The following is a 12,927-nucleotide window of genomic DNA, read 5'->3' as shown; positions in this document are numbered from 1 at the left end:
TCCACTGACACATGCTTCATGGGCCGGATGACTGAGAAGGTGAGGGGCAGTGCTGGGATCAACTTCACCTGGGGAACAGAGAGTGACATGTGAGATGAGAGAAGAAAATGGTCAGTCCAAGATAGAGGAGTGGGGACAGGGTTAGAGAGGGAGATGTCTGAAGTGATGAGAACATTCAGGGTGTGTCCAGTAGAGTGTGTCGGCCAGAGGGTAGAATAGAAAAAGAGAGTAAGAGAGCGAGTCGGAGAGATTGCAAAAGCACCCCAAGTAGGGGTTAGAAGCATCCCGGTGGATGTTGCGGTCTCTGAGGAGGTGAAGTGGAGTGGTACAGGCAAGGGGAGAGGTGGAGAGGTCGGCCCACTTGTAGAGGAAGAGGGTGACCTGGCCAGGTGGCCTGTATATGGTGGCCACAGTAAGAAAGAGGACAGGAGAGATAGAGAGCCTGCAGACAGGCATTCAAAGGAGGAGTAGGACTACATAGTAATGACAGAAGCAGGGATCCACTCAGGGAATAGCAAGGCTACTCCATCTCCTGAATGGTTGGTTCTGGGTTCGGAGAGGATATTGTAGCCATCAGGGAGAAGATTGTCACAACTTGTAACAGAGCTGGCCATGAACCATGTATTGGTGAGAACGAGGACATCCAGATCAAGTTCTTCAATGAGTTACCATATGTTGGAGGAGTGGTTGACAGCAGAGCAAGAGTCAAGAGTAGCAACATGGAAGAGATTGCCACATTTGAAAGACTTCCGTGTAGGGACACAGGCATGAGGTATGCCCTGCAGAGTTTGTAGAGGGACCCAAGAGTGGGCAGAGGAAGAGGAAGGAGATGGCAGAGTAGTGTTAGGACACTTACCTGGCCTTCTCATCACATCCGTCCCGGACGTGGCAGCTATACCCACGTTACCGGCTTGGGAAGCGTGTCCGTGGGCAGCGGGCCGGCGATCGCTTGCGTGCACGGACCTCGCGGGTAACCAGGAACGGGCAGACAAGCTTGTGTTCCAAGCCTCGTTCTGGTGCCCGCTCGGCCAGCATGCAGGCGCGGTCCCGCTAGCGTTCCACGCCTCGCTTTCGTGCCGGACGCTGTAAATAGCGTCCGGCCCTCTGCTGATCGCGTCTTAACGCGGTTTGTTCCCCACTTACCGTCGCTTGGTGCCTTGCATCAGGTTCCTGCTCCTTGGTTCCTGCTTCCTTGTCCTTTTCTCTGGCCTTCGGGCTCCCTTAGTTCCTGTTTGGTCCCCTCCTTGTGGTTCCTGCCCTCCAGCTTCTCTCCCCCTCCCTGGGTCATTCTAGTATGATTAGTTTCCCGTGGCCTTGTGGCTCTTAGGAGGGTGTGGGGTTCCCTTCAGTTCTTCTCCCTCTCCTTGGGCCTCCCTGCTCCCTGGCTCTACCCTTTTCCTGATCCCCTTGTTTACTTGGATCTCTCTTGCCTTATTGGCTTTGGGTACCAGCCTTCCTGATTATCGACTGCCTTGGTGGATCGTGCCTGGACGTCTTCTGTGGACTACTCATCCTCCAATTGTGAACCTCTACCGGATCAAATCAACTCGCCACCTCATCACCTCCCTGTCAGTGCTTGCACTGTCCCGACGTCACTCTAATCCACAGGGAGGTGACCCAGTGGCGTTGGGAGGTAATTCCAATCCATCCCTGTTCCATTAGGGTTGGGTCGGGGTCGCTTCCTAGCGCTACAATTTCTGCATTCAGTTTGGAGGTTTACCAGTCTGGCCTCACCGGCGAGACCAGCGACTGAAACTTCAGGTACGCAGCGCTCCAGAGACGCACAGCTTAACAAGTAGTCAGAGAGGATGAGGAGGATGCCAGAGAGGTGGCGGAGGAAGGAGGAGGCAGAGCAGTCAGAGAAGATAAGGAGGGTTCCAGAGAGGTGGCAGAGGAGAAGGAGGGGTGTAGGTAGGAGTCACAGGAGAAGGAAGGAAGTTAATAAGATGCAGGAAACATCTATCACAAAGGGGGAGATTGGGCAAAGGGACCTGGACCAAGACGGTGCCATTCAGATAGACATTAATGATGGTCTTGGAGGAGTGGAAGGGGGCCAGGAGGACCTCCCACTGAGTGCCACCATTTATGGGAGAGGAGGAAAAAGGGGTGGAGAACAGAGACCATATGGGGGGGTCCATATGCCTGGAGAGGGAGCGAATGGAGGATGTCGGTAAAGGTCTGTCTGGAGGAAGCACTGGTGTAGGTGTCAGCAATAGGGAGGCCTGGGTTGGAGACCAGGATGTCCCTTTTGAACTTTTTCTTACCAGACTTAGTGAGGGGGATAAAAATGAGATAGAGTAGCAGTTGGAGAAGATAGGGGAGACTGTGAGCACCATAGAGGGGTGCATGGAGGAGCAGGAATAGATGGAAGCCCAAGCAAGAGGGCGGTGTCACACACTAGGGCACACAAAGGGAGAGAGCAGAAGGGGAGGATGGGTACAGTCAATGCAGAATACAGTAGCAGCAGTAATAACAGTTAGTGAGGGGAGGAACTAAAGAGAGGGAGTAATACAATATAAACTACTGGGGGGGATAAGAGAAGTGAGAGGAGACATGCTAACAATACAATGCAAAATATGCAATACAATAGTGACTCCTGGGGGACCTAGAGGAGTAAGAAGAGAAATGCACACAATACAACACAATAGTAACAACTAGGTGTACCTGGAGAGGTAGGAGGAGAAGAGAGAAGTGGAGCCTAAGTTGAGAGGGGAACCGCGTACGTGGAGTCAGGTGGATAGGGGACGGGCGCGCAAGATCCAGAGAAGTGGAGCCCAAGTTGCTAGTGGAAAATGCACTTGGAGTTGGGTGGAAAGGGGAAGGGTGTGCATGGCTGGGAGAAGTGGAGCCTAAGTTGCGAGGGGAACTGCGCACATGGAGTCGGGTGGAAAGGGGAAGGATACGCAAAGGCCAGGAAAAGCAGAGCATAAATTGCAAGGGGAACTGCGCACATGGAGTCAGGTGGAAAGGGGAATGACGCACAAGTCTGGGGAGTTGGAAGGAGCACAGTAGTGGCTATTCTCCCTCCCCACATTTTCTTACCTTTTTGGTGCACAGATAGATGATGATTTTATCACACTCGCAACCTCTGCGGCAGAGGGTTTGATCCTTGGTATTTAAAGTTTTGATGCATGTACATTGGCGCAGCGTATTATGTGTCGAGAGGCAGCATCTCCTGTGCACAATTGTCGCACAACACCACAGCATTGACCTGAGAGGGCTTTGCTGCAGAGGGTCCGATCCTCTGTATTTACAGGTTTCGATGCGTGTACGTAACTGCAGTGTATTATATGTCAACGGGCAGTGTCTCCTATGTACCTGCATCGCACAACACCGCAACCTTGTCGTGCAAGGGCTTTGCCGCACAGGGTCCGATCCTTGATATTATAGGTTTTGATGCATGTATGTAGGCTCAGCGTATTATTTGACAAAACCGTACACTTGCATCCCACAACACTGCAGCCTTGTCCTGCAAGGGATTTTCCCTCGGATTGTTGGTGGTTTTGGTTGCCGGATTGGTTTTGGTTGCCAGATTTGGTGGTCACTAGGCAACATTGGTGTTTTAAGGGGCAGGCAATGCTGGAGTAAAGTTCAGGACATAATCTCCTCCTTCTTTATGACCACCGAGAGGTTGGTGGCCTCAGTTATGAACCTCTGTTAAACATTCAAAGTAATTTTGTGTTGCAATGCATTTTGGTGTAAGACAGTGGGCCTCATTACGACCCAGGCGGATTTCGCGGTGCTAAATGCACCGCGAAGCATGGCGGAAAGCCGCCGATAGCGCCATGGGGGTTGGCGGATTTACCGCCCCATTCCGACCTCGGCGGAGCGGTAAATCCCCAATCCCCATTCTGCCCTTCCCCATTCCCATTTTTGCCCCATAGGGTATAATGGGAGTGGGGAAGGAGTTAATTACGCCACCGTAAAATACGGTGGCGTAATTAACAACGAGGTCCCGTAGCGCCATGGTTTTCTCCGGCTGGTAAAACCAGGCGGAGAAAACCTCCATGGCGCTACGGGAACTCGTAGTATGGCGGAGAGGTACGCCATGCACTACGCTGGCGTAATACCCTCTCCGCCAGGGTCCTAATGAGGCCCAGTGTCCTGAAGGCTATTATGGGGAGGCTGACTTGAAATTGTTGCAATCAAATGGTACGGATAGGTCAGAGGGAGCTTATTGAGCTGTGATACGGGAAGTGATTGATGAATTTAGATCAGAAGCGGATAGAGAGGGGAGGTTCCTTGCAGACCTGTAGCTGGTGCCTCGTTATAGGGAGGAGGGGAGGCCAGGGAGGTACTTAGTCCAGGTGGGGCTGGGGGAGAGGTGCCAAACTGATATTTCGGTACTCAGGAGGAGGGATGGGGCATTGCTGTCAAAGCCTTAGGACATTTCTGAGGAATTTAGGGGGTTTTATGATAAACTGTATGCAACCAGAGGGCAGGCAGACACAGGAATTCTGCAGTCTTTTGTTGGGAAGCTCAGTTGGCATGTCTCAATGAGGTTGCAAAGGAAGTGTTGAGGGCCCCCATTACAGTCAACGAGATCCTGAAGGTGATTAAAGCATTACAGACCTCTAAGGCCCCAGGTTCCAATGGTATTACATCAGTGGCGCAATATCTTAATCAGGTCTGGCAGGAGGCATTGCGGGTCGTGGTGCTGCCTCCAATGATGCGGGAGTGCATTATCACCTTGATTTTAAAGCCATGCAAGGACCCTCTGGAGTGTGCCTGCTATAGGCCGTTCTCTCTGATTAGCCTAGATACAAAAATATTCTCTAAGAATCTGGCGGATAGACTGCTGCCGTTTCTACATTCAGTGGTGCATCTGGATCAGTCTGGGTTTATCCCCGGAACATAGTAAGCTGCTGAATTTGCAGAGATTGATCACAGTGCTGGCTCATCCATCGGTTCAAGCAGTTGGGGGACTCATAGGTATGGGAAATGCATTTGACTCTGTTGCTTGGGACTATCTATTTGATGTCTTACATAGACTGCCTAAAGGTCTTGTATCTGGGAGTGACTGCATGGATCGGCTTATTTGGCATGCGCTCTACCTCTTTTGAGATGGGACGGAGGACCTTGTTGTTTGCGATTGCTATGGAGCCACTTGCAGTACATTTGATATTGGTACATAGACATCGTGGGCTGGCCCTGGTTGGGGTTAGGAAGCTGATATCTCTGTATGCAGATGATGTTATTTATATGTTAAGGACCCAGAGATGAATCTGTGGCTTTTCTCCAATGAGATTGAGGCTTTTGGTGCGATTTCTGGGCTGCAAGTGAATTGGTCCAAATCTATTTTGTTCCAGTTGAATGAGATGACAGGTCAGCCTCCTGGTTTGGGAGGGTTCCTTTGGGAGCAGACTGGCATTAAGTACTCGTGTATGAAGGTTAGTAGAAATCGACTGCAGTTTCTGACAGACCATCATGGAGTGGACATAGAGATGCTGAGAGGGATGGGGGTGAGACGCGCTTCCTATTTCACTCATGGGAAAAAAAAGCCATCATTAAAATGATGATCCTTCCTAAACTGTTATACTTGTTCCTCAATATCCCGGTGTGGCCTGGTACTCAATATAAATGCAGAAATTGCTGATTAAGCTGGTGTGGAGCACTAAATCTCCTTGAATAAGATGGGAGTCGCTTACCGGCACGTTGGAATAAGGGGGGGTTTAATGTACCTGACATGTAACTTTATTATTTGGTGGCTCAGGTCTGGTTAGCTTCATATTGGATGCTGGGTTCACAGCCATTTACGCATTTGTGCGTGTCAAGATGATGTCAGCTCAACGCATTCTTTGCATGGTACCTTGGTGTCTTTGAGGACTCTCGACAAATGTCCTTTTTTCCCGGTCTTGAGTATGTTTCTTGTGTGGCGTTGAATGTGGCTGTGACTGCAGAAGCCGAGTCCATACACCTCGGAGCTGGCAGTTTGGGATTTTCTATGTATTGCCCTGATGTGTGATGGTGTAATCAAGAGCAAGATGCTTGATTTATATGTAGATGGGTCCTTTGTGACATGGGCGCAGGTTGAGGCCAAGCTAGGAGGGAGATTTGGGTTGGCATTTCAGTATTTCAGGATTCGAGAGGCATTTCGGGCATGATTTCTAATATTCCTAGCTGAGCCGCAGACGCGTGCATTGTTAAAATATTTGGTTAACTCTGCGAATGCCGGTAGAGTGGTGTCTACTATTTATCGTATGGTGCAGAACTCTGATTATAGGGAGGTGCTGGTGTGGAGATCACAGTGGGCAGGATATTTGGGGCTTGATTTGGCAGTTGCTCGGTGGCACAATATGTGTGCATATACCAGGAAAGTGGTTCAGGATTAGCACTAGATTTAATTTGATACAATTCAAAATCCTTCATCATGCGTATCAATCACCATTGGGAGAGAGGAAATGTGCCTTTCTAGATGCTTTGTTGTCTGTTAGAATGGCTCCTGGGACAAATGTCCTTTTGTCCTGGTCTTGCGTATGTTTCTTGTGTGGCGACAACTGTGGCTGTGACTGCAGAAGCCGAGTCCATAAACCCCAGAGCTGGCAGTTTGGGATTTTCCATTTATTGCCCTGATGTGTGATGGTGTAATCAAGAGGAAGTGATCAGAGTTGGGGATCAAAAACATGCTTGATTTATATGTAGATGGGTCCATTGTGACATGGGAGCAGAGGTCAAAGTGGGCGGGAGTAGTCGGGAGCGGTGCTCCTATACTTTTTAAATTTACGTTTTACTGTTCCTATACCTTTACTTTAAAAATAAACCATTCTGGAATGGTTTTGTTTTAAAATCAAAGTGTAGGAAGAAGTTGAAGCTTGCACTTCAGTGCACTGCACTGAACATTCCCATAGACAGCAGGTATGTTTGTTTGGGGGCTTAGATTGTGTGTTGGAGGGGGTGTGGCGATGGGGTTTGTGGGGAGCGGGAGCAGGCCAGCAGGGAACATAGTTCCACTACTTCTTTTCGTACACTTCGACCACTGCATGGGAGCAGGTTGAGGCCAGGCTAGGAGGGAGATTTGGGTTGGCATTTCAGTATTTCAGGATTCGAGAGGCATTTTGGGCATGGTTTCTCGGATTCCCAGCTGAGCCGCAGACGCGTGCAGTGTTAAAATATTTGGTTAACTCTGCGAATGCCGGTAGGGTGGTGTCTACTGTTTATCGTATGGTGCAGAACTTTGATTCTAGGGGGGTGCTGGTGTGAAGATCACAGTGGGCAGGCTATTTGGGTTTTGATTTGGCGGTTGCTCGGTGGCACTATATGTGTGCATATACCACGAAAGTGGATCAGGATTAGCACTAGATTTAATTTGATACAATTCAAAATCCTTCATCATGCGTATCAATCACCATTGGGACAGAGGAAATGTGCCTTTGTAGATGCTTTGTTGTCTGTTAGAATGGCTCCTGGCACTTACTAAGGGTGGTAGGAACTGCTGTCAATTTGCATGATCTAAGGAAAAAGAACCATACTAAGGCTTTCGGTTATCCAATGGCGTCATCGGTGAAGGAGTGGCTGTGGGATTTGGCATGGTGTTGTGATGTGCAACACGATTATTGTAACATGCAGCCAGGGAGGTCTAGACCTGAGGATATGTTTACCCCACTCGATTTAAACCATTATTTAAGTTAACACTTGACTGATTCAACTTCCGTTATTGATCCTACTTTAGACAAAGTAACCGACTCCTCTACCATAGATGTGGATGGCACTGTTTTAAACTCCAATACTTTTAAAGATGATATATCAGGTGTGACCATGTCCGCTTTACTTTTCTGCTCGCAGCCTATAAGCCAATTTGTGAAATTACCATTTTTGTTGTTGACTCTATTGAGTTTGCATGCAGCTTTATGCACATTTTGTTAAGCAGCTGCCCCCTTTTAGGAGCATCTTTTCCATCCTCCTGTGTGATCTCCTTTGTTGGCCTCTTATCATACCTACACAGTGCAGCTTGCTTTGCCAGCTTTTCACGTTTTTCACAGTGTTTTCCTTGATAGAACAAATTCACATACCTGCTACTCGTCCACTCCCATTTTGCCTATTTCCCTCGGTACTCCAGCCATGGCAGATTCTTAGGGTTTTTTCCTCCTTAGACCGAAATTATCTAGTGGGATGACATCATCAGTCCTCATTACCGAAGGTCCTCGGGCCAAATTATTTCTCATTTCAGGTAAGCCCAGCATTAAGAACCTTGCATATTCCAAATGGTAGAACCTATTTTTGTTAAGAAGAGGATAATTCGCATCTGAAATAGCCAATTAGCCACGCCTATATCAACTATACATTTAAATTCTCTTGTAGACTGTTCACAAAACTTCGGACATACACAACAAACTTGTCTTAAAAAACAAGACGATCAATGAAATTGATTTAACATCAGAAGATAGCATTAACAAGGAAATCCGAAGATATGTAAGTTGGTACCCATGAAACATTAACAGGGCGAACCTGATGACGATCAGCCTTACAAAACATTTATCTGCTGTTTTTTTCTTTCTGTTCCCTCTCTCCTTTAGTTCTAATTAGCACAATTATATGTCATAAATCCTTCCTGAAGATCCTTGCCAACACAAACAAGGTGAAACACGTGTAGAGGGAGAACCTTACCGAGAAGGTAGAGGGTGAACCTTATAACCCTCACAATTTAGAAGATAGATATAAGTTTGTATAACTATTGACCTACAGAACAGAGGAGCCACTAAAAATTGAAAAGCAAAGAGGAACTTACAAATACAAACAAATGCTCCTCTCAACAAAAGTGGAAACTATGATTTATAATTTCTTTATTTTTCCTTGACATGTATGGTCACAAAATCCACATGAAACAATGTATTGAACAATCTGTGCAATATATAAAATAAAATTCATATTTGGAGCGCATAAGTGGAAGTCTGGTATTTTTTCAGGGAATCTATTCATGACATTGGGCAGCCGCAATGTCCCAAGTTCCACATGCAGCAAACAAATAGCACAATAACAGTGCAGCAATTTCCTATAAAACAGCACCAAGGTAGCTTGCAACAGCTGTTCAGGCTGAACGCACTTCCAATATTTCTCCTTATAGGCTTAGGTGCCAACACAGCCGAGTTAACTTTTAGCACCAGGGCTGTCTCGCCAAGTAGATCTGAGTGTCTTTAGAATTCACTCAGAATAAGGTTGCATACTTTTAAAAGATTTGTTTGCGCAAAACGTGTTGCCTCATTATGTAAAATAGTGACTCCACTCCTTTCCAACACAATTGGACCTCCCACCCCCTCGTGTGGCTCTCTAGATCCAGATACATCATAAGATGGTTCAGCAATTAATCCTGTTAATCTGTGAGGGAGAACTACATCATCATGGCTTTTGTAAATCTCGAAACACGTAACACCATGCGCCCTGGTGATGCTTTCTTTTGACAATTGTTGCACCTCAGTGTGTAACGAATAACACAAGTTGAGTAAAGAATTAATATTGTCAATTTCTGTAGACGTGCAGGCAGTCTCCCACTGACCCCCCTCTCTTCAGAGTGTCTGCCTCGTCCAACGGCTTCTGACTGCAATTTGAAGGTGCAGAAACTATTTTGTACTTTTTCATTCTACTTGAGCAACCGCTCTATGTGTATACATCTGAGCTAAAGGATACTCCAAGTGATTACTTAACTGGAATTCCTGCATTTTGATTGCTTCTTTCACATTTTGTTCCCATGCAAATATCGCCCCCCCCCTTTTAAAAGGCATTTGGGGAGAATAGGTGTCACTAGCATTAACCCTCTTTGTACAGTGCAGTTGAAACATCCTTCCCTCACGTGTGCTTTGCACTTCAATGGGTTTAATAGAAACCCAGACACTGATTCAAAACGCTGAGCCAAGGCTCCCAGGCAGAACCAGTAGTTCGCCAAGTCACAAGGGAGTAGCAATCAAATCCAGATGAAAGGATTTCTCTGTCCTGCAAGAAATGGGAAACTAAACAAAGCTTTACCTAAAGCTCAGCCAATTATAGTGCACTTGAAACACACTTGCCTCGCATCATTTGTGAATCCAGTAGCATTCATAACTCAACTTCCAGGCTATTATTTGGCATCAGGAAGTTTGAACCGGTACAGATCTGTGGAGACCGATCTATTTTTTCCGGGTCAAGCCATACTTTCATCATAACTGTCAGATCAGGTGCAAGCAGAGACATGCTGTATTTCAGCCTAGCCTTCAGTACACTAGATCACAAAGACAACATACTTAAAAAGCATAACAATTGAAAGGCAAAAGAACCATGCCATTGCCAAACCTTTGTTCAAACAGAAGATGGAAATGATTGAAAAGATGAAAGTTAAAATCCACTTCTGATGACAGATATGTGGGGGGAAGACAGGAGGATAGGAATGTGCAGGAAAAAGATGACAAATAATGAGAAAAATCCTAAAAATGAATAAATAAGTGGCGATAACCCTGGGTGAATAAATTCACCCACATTTTTACTGTCTTGGGTTATTTCAGTTCAGCCAAATGTTTAAGAGATTCGGGTGACAGATTTGGTTTAAGCTCATGAGAGTTTCATGCTGTTAAAATGCTGCTGTAATCATTGGGTTGAAGAGGTCAGACCTTTTCCTGACAGTACATGTTTAAAGCAAATAAAGTATCAAGTTAATCGAATAGGCCAAAGCTTTTCCTGCCAATAATGCACAAAGAAAGCAAAGAGCCTAAATGACTAATGGCTTGCACCCAGCTGTTTACTTCATACAGAGACCAAAATTAACTCTTTGTTTGCAGCTGACAAAAAAATAAACATTGGGGCTCACTCCAAGTACAATGATGTGGGTAAAAACTGCTGTAATTCTGTTACCATAGCATTACCAAACCACTGTATTACGAGTTTGGCAGTGAAGTGGAAGATTAGCCTCCATCAAAAAGCGGGTGGTCGATCCGCTACTTTACCACCAAAAATTGGAATTACTGCAGCGGAACTACCACCAGGGGTAATTCCGCTGTAATCCCATGGAGTCCTATGGACTTCAAAAATAGGGATTTACATTGCTCTACCACCCTTTGTAATCCAAAGGTAAAAGGATCAAGTGGTGGTAACAGTAATTAAGTTTGGCAGTAATTCAGCACATTTACTGCTGTATTACTGCCAACTCATAATGAGCCCCAATTATGCCAAATTCACAAAAGTCTCTGCAAATAGAAAATGTGCGGGTGATGCACTTTTTATATTTGAATTACTTTTGCAAATGGGCAGACCAACTTAGAAGCCCTACACATTTTAATGGGACTTTGCTTATGTGGCTATGAGGTGTTCCTCCCTCTCCCGGTGACCGCATTTTAGTTTTAACCTGTGGAGACAAACCCGCATTACTTCCATGTGTTCGTACTACATTTAAACAACTACCATATGTTAGATTCTAGACTTTCTGTTCTTACCTGTTTCAAAATTCAACTTCAAACATTCTCCATCGTGAATCTGGAACTGGTGATGACCTCTACCTTATCTTTGTTCTTTTTCAAAAATCTTCCTTGTATCTCGTTTCCTATGACGTTGCATAACGTGACTTCCAATGCGTGCAGTTTCGTCATTGCTCGTAAGGCATCATGGAACTTGTATTTTCATTGCTTCATATTTTTCTTTGTTGTTTTTTATTGTTTGTTTTTTTGCTTTCCGATCTTACTTATGTACTGTTATCCTTGCTTGCTGAGCTAGCTTCTAAGAATTAAATCAACATCCACTATCGTTATTTTCATATCAGCATTATCATTTGGCTACTGTCATTCTTAGGGGTCAGCCTGGTACTGAGTCATATATAGCGGAGAGTTCGTTTGTACCTGCCCCGTATTTTTGAGTATTTCTAATCACGGGAGGTTATATCTTAACATTCAAGTTTATGCCTCTAGGTGTTTCATTTACTCGGGATATGTCTGAATAAATCATCCTTGCACTGTCCTTTTCTGAAGATAGAGTCTTTACGGTTTATGGTCATTGCATCAAGTTCCTTGCATCGACATGCATTTGCATCAAATTGTTTCCATCTAAAGAATTTGCATCAAATGCATTTTTTTTGGCTTTTTCTTTTTGGGGGCTGCCCTCCCCGACCCCCATTTTTTACCCTTTATATGCACCTAAACAAAAATTAACCCTTTACCCCCCAAAAATATGCATTCAATGGACATTTTTTAGATGGAAAAATGATGATGGAATGGCATTAGATGCAATAACCAGATACCAGTCTTGACATCTAAGTGTTATTTGGATTAGCGAGATTGACTCACTCGCAACCACTTGATATTTTTTCGTTGAGCCCTTTGTGGTTGCTTTTTGTAAGGAAAAAACATTTTTGTTCTTTCCTCATTCGTTTTTCTTTGTCTATTGTTATATCATTTACCTGTTGGTAATTTGTAGGTCACTGTTCAGTATAGATCTTCTGCTTTGTGGTTCTTTTCACTGAAGTGTCTTACCAGTGGAGCATTTTCAACCTTATTTCTTATGCAGCTTTTATCATCTGTTATCTTAGTGCAAACCATTCTCTCTGTTTTTCCAATATATAGGAGCTTACATGGGCACCAGATTGAGTAAATCACCATCTTGGTGTTACAGTTTGTTGGAGATTTTTGTTGCCATAATGTTGTCAGGCATAGATCGCATTCTACGCTCCTTTTCATAGATGTGCAACATCTACAGTTCCTGCATGGCGTGTGTCCTTAGACCTTTTCTAGCCCCCATATATCAGTTAGTATTCTCTCTTTTTGAACTGGTAATCCTATCTCATTCCATGTGAGTCTGTATTCAGGATTTCTGCTGCGTTTGAAATCAAACATAGGGGGGTTGGGGTTCGATTCTTGTTTCTTGAAGATTCTCTCATTCTTCATTATGTATGTCTTGATCTTATAAGAAAGATGGCTGAATGTGCTCACAAAGATTAATCTTTCATTGTCATTTTGTTTTGGTTGCTATTTAGCAAGG

Source organism: Ambystoma mexicanum, chromosome 6p, assembly GCF_040938575.1.
Source record: "Ambystoma mexicanum isolate Mex_15411 chromosome 6p, UKY_AmexF1_1, whole genome shotgun sequence".
In the NCBI taxonomy this organism is placed as follows: Eukaryota; Metazoa; Chordata; class Amphibia; order Caudata; family Ambystomatidae; genus Ambystoma; species Ambystoma mexicanum.
The sequence above is the reverse complement of the archived record's forward strand: the minus strand, read 5'-3'. Positions refer to the sequence as shown.